The following is a 4,642-nucleotide window of genomic DNA, read 5'->3' as shown; positions in this document are numbered from 1 at the left end:
AAACAACAGGTCGTGAGTGGGCGATGCAATTTACCAGTGCGGAAAAAGCAGACATGCTCATGGTGTACGGAGAATTCAGGAAGAATGCAGTTCGTTCTTTCACGGTGTACGCGGCAAGATATCCCAATAAATGTCAACCATCTCGGCGGTTATTTATCATCATCTTCAACCAGTTACGAGAAAGTGGCAGAGTAACCCCTGACAACGTAACAGAAGGAAACAAGTGACGGCAGAAGAGGAGAAAATTAATGTTTTTGCTGCTGTTTAAGTTGATCCGCATATTAGTTCCCGTTCAATCGCACGAGGAAGTGGCATGGGTCAGGCAAGTGGCCTATGCATTCTCCATCGACATCGGTTCCGTCCCTAACGATTATGAGAATCGTGTTAACTTCTGTACATGGGCACTAAAACAGGATACTCCAATCGTATCATGTATCTTGTTTAGTGATGAAGCCATGTTTACCAATCATGGCTAGGTAAACGGCGGAACATGCACGCCTGGTCTGCTTACAATACCCGTGGGCTTCGTGAGGTAGAACGTCGGCGGCCATGGTGTCTAAACCTGTGGTGTGGGATAGTGAAACATTAGCGGTTTTCACAGACGGGACACTGAACGCTCGGAAGTATCGCAGCGTCCTAACAGACCACCTGCCACTAATGCTAGAAGACTTTCCTGTGCAGTCTAGGAGGAACCTGTGGTTCCTACATGATGGCTGTCCAGCCCATAGTGCACCAAGTACTACAGTATGTCCTCACGAATTGTTTCCAAATCGTTGGAGTGAACGCAGAGAACCAGCATCTCGGCCGGTCCGTTCCCCATATATGTAGACTTTTTTATGTGGAAAGGTGAAAGCGCTGTCTACAAGGACAGACCAACTACACCCGATAATAATCCACGTATTACTGCTGCCTGCTCGGACATCGCTGAAATGCTAGACCGTGTGCAACAGTTGCTCCATACCGGACTGGTAGCGTGTTCAAAAAACATGGTTCAAATGGCTCTGAGCACTATGGGACTTAACATCTGTGGTCATCAATCCCCTAGAACTTAGAACTACTTAAACCTAACTAACCTAAGGACATAACACACATCCATGCCCGAGGCAGGATTCGAACCTGCGACCGTAGCAGTCGCACGGTTCCGGACTGAAGCGCCTAGAACCGCTCGGCCACCACGGACGGCGAGGACAACATTCTGGGCTCTATTACTTAAGAACTCTTCGAGCCGTTCACTTATCTGTGAGCTTATTCCACATGCTCGTACCTTTCTTAAGAGCCTGCAATGGGGCACCGTGTCAAATGCTTTCCGGAAATCTAGAAATATGGAATCTGCCTGTTGTCCTTCATCCATAGTTCTCAGTATATCGAGTGAGAAAAGGACAAGCTGAGTTTCGCATGAGCGATGCTTTCTAAAACTATACTGGTTCGTGGACACAAGCTTCTCAGTCTCAACAAAGTTTATTACATTAGAACTGAGAATATGTTCAAGGATTCTGCAGGAAACTGAAGTTAGCTATACTGGTGTGTAATTTTGCGGGTCCGGTCTTTTTTCCTTCTTATACACTGGAGCCACCTGAGCTTTTTTCCAGTCGCTCGGGACTTTGTGCTGGGCGAGAGATTCACGATAAAAGCAAGTTAGGTAAGGCGCCAGTGCTGTAGAGTACTATTTATAATATCGAACTGGGATTCCATCCGGACCTGCCGGCCGGAGTGGCCGTGCGGTTCTAGGCGCTACAGTCTGGAACCGAGCGACCGCTACGGTCGCGGGTTCGAATCCTGCCTCGGGCATGGATGTGTGTGATGTCCTTAGGTTAGTTAGGTTTAATTAGTTCTAAGTTCTAGGCGGCTGATGACCTCAGAAGTTAAGTCGCATAGTGCTCAGAGCCATTTGAACCATTTTGAACCATCCGGACCTGGTGATTCATTTGTTTTCAAATCTTTCAGTAGTTCTATATGCCAGGTACGTTTATTACTATGTCGTCCACACAGGAGTCTATCCGATGTTCAAATGACAGTATGTTTGTACGATTCTCCTGTGTGAACTATTTCTTGAACGTGAAATTTTAACTTCGGCTTTCGTTTTTCTATCTTCAGCTGCCACACGAGACTGGTCAAAAAGAGGCTGAATGGAAATCTTAGACCCGCTTCGCGATCTTAAGTAAGACCAGAATTTTCTCGGGATTTCTGCCTGATCTTTTGCTAAGGTGTGACCGTAGTAGTTTTATATGCTTCGCGCATAGATATTTTCACTTGACGTCATTAGCGTGTTATCTTTTGAACCGAGAGTGCAACTCACTCCGCTTCCTCAGCATCCACCGAATTTCGTCACTAAACCATGGTGGTTTTTTTCCATCCTTTATCCACTTACAAGGCACATAACTCTCCAGACCACAATTTACAACCTGCTTAAACTTTGCCCATAATTCCTCTACATCTATCTTACTGGAACTTAGTGACATCAATTCCCTAAGTGAGATGCTAGTAACTGCTTATCTACTCTATCTAGCAGAAGCGCTGTCCTAGCCTTATTATCAACTGTGTGTGCTACCACAGGTATTGTACAAGTATTGGTGTGACATTCTGATTTACCCTACGTTTACTTTTTTTAAATGTCAATAGGCACTGCTCCATTTAAAAAAATTGTATGTTTGCACAGAAAATACATTTTATAAATATTATTACAATCTATGCTAACGGCCTTGCCGCAGTGGTAACACCGGTTCCCGTCAGACCACCGATGTTAAGCGCTGTCGGGCTGGGCTAGCACTTGGATGGGTGACCATCCGGTCTGCCGAGCGCTGTTGGCAAGCGGGGTGCACTCAGCACTTGTGAGGCAAACTGAGGAGCTACTTGATTGAGAAGTAGCGGCTTCGGTCTCGAAAACTGACATACGCCGGGAGAGCGGTGTGCTGACGGCATGCCCCTCCACATCCGCATCCAGTGATGTCTCTGAGCTGAGGATGACACTGCGGTCGGTCCGTACCGTTGGGCCTTCATGGCCTGTTCGGGAGGAGAGAGTATTACAATCTATTGATTGACTAACAATACAAGCCCCTGACTACCATTCCATTCTCTGAAAACTGCACATAAATAGCACTTTCCATTTCCTCAATATTTGCGGCGTTTTAGGTGATTCAGCCTGCATATCTACTCACCAAGTCGTAAGATGACAAATGTAGTTCATATGCAAGTATTATAAGAGAACAAACTGATTAAATATGAAAAATACTAAGCCCATCCATCAACCTAAATACACCTGAAATAAATTTTTCTTTATTTTTGACACAATCTCTATTTATGATACAATCATCATCGGTTTCGGCCCACAATGACCGTCTTTAGGTGCTACCATAGAAAAATGAGAAGCTTATACGTATAAAGACCTCAAACAAGGAAAAATATTTTCACTAGATCTACTTGTGTGGTAAGTACAGTGTTTCTAAATACATGTGGATCATATCTCTGGGCGCTGTGTATCATATCTATGGACGCCACTTGATGGACAAATAGGTTTGTGTAGTCAAACTAAACATAATGGCATAAATCAGTAAATTATATAGATATGACTAACAAGGGAAATTGCGCATCGCACCCCCCTTCATATTTAGTGGTAAGATGGCCCATCGGAAACTGAACACAGATCAAATATGAAAAAAGGACGAAGGAGTACTGAACAGTGAGAAACGAAGCAAAATCGAAACAGTGAACGGTCCCAGCGCAATATGTGTAACATCGAGTGAACTGCAAGGATCTCGGCGTCGTGTTTCTGTGGCCACGGTGTTGGACTGGGAAGAGGGTAATTGCTGTTAAAATCTCCCTCGTGCTCCATTCTTTCCACAAAATTATGAACTATCCTCCCTGTCACTGACTTGTCTGTCTGCCGTATTTCAATTTGTGTATGTGCCGTGGTGTAACGTTCGTTTGGAACAGCGAGGTTCAAGGATGGGACGACCTCCAGACGTATGTACCTCTCATTTGTTCTACACAAGTGCCACATGTTATGATTCTTGCGTTCGGTTTTGGAAGTTTTGACTCTTGGATTCTTTTGTTGTAATATAATTCACACATGTTTATTAGTAGTTTTTATTTCTGTGAGAGGTCTATGCGACGGCTGGCCTGCTCACACTATTCATCACATTTACTTGCGACGGTAATATATTTTTATACAAGACTCAAATTTTATAAGAAATGTATGGTATAACAATTGCCAAGATTATAGAAGGAGAACACTAAGTTCAAACTCATTTAAATCTTGATAACGTGCCACTGTAGCAGCAGTAACCGATCTACCAACTGCGACTGACGCTTGTATTATATATGCGTTGCCGACCGTAGCGCCGTATTCTGCCTGCTTACATATCTCTGTATTGGAATACGCATGGCTATACCAGTTTCTTTGGAGGTTCAGTGTACGAGGATTGCTCTTCTGTCTTTGAAAGACCTCACTCTGGTTTAAATATGGTTTTACTGCTTCAACGGCCTGTATTCTATTTTCAAATTTTACAAATATTATTGCAATGTTTTTCATATTTTGCGGTTTTCGCAAGTAAACCTTGTCCTGTAGACAACACGCACATCTAGCGCAAAGAGAAGTACGCTTACAACGGGATCTCCTCATCGCACCGCCCACAGATTTAGTAGT

General features: G+C 44.1%; 1 pseudogene; it reads left to right on the top strand.

Annotated features, from left to right (window-relative positions):
* The first annotated feature begins 2,689 nt into the window (after positions 1–2,689).
* On the top strand, positions 2,690–2,807 carry LOC124614276 (annotated as a pseudogene).
* The last annotated feature ends 1,835 nt before the right edge of the window (positions 2,808–4,642 follow it).

This window comes from Schistocerca americana, chromosome 4 (assembly GCF_021461395.2).
Source record: "Schistocerca americana isolate TAMUIC-IGC-003095 chromosome 4, iqSchAmer2.1, whole genome shotgun sequence".
Classification (NCBI taxonomy): domain Eukaryota; kingdom Metazoa; phylum Arthropoda; class Insecta; order Orthoptera; family Acrididae; genus Schistocerca; species Schistocerca americana.
The sequence above is the reverse complement of the archived record's forward strand: the minus strand, read 5'-3'. Positions and strand labels throughout refer to the sequence as shown.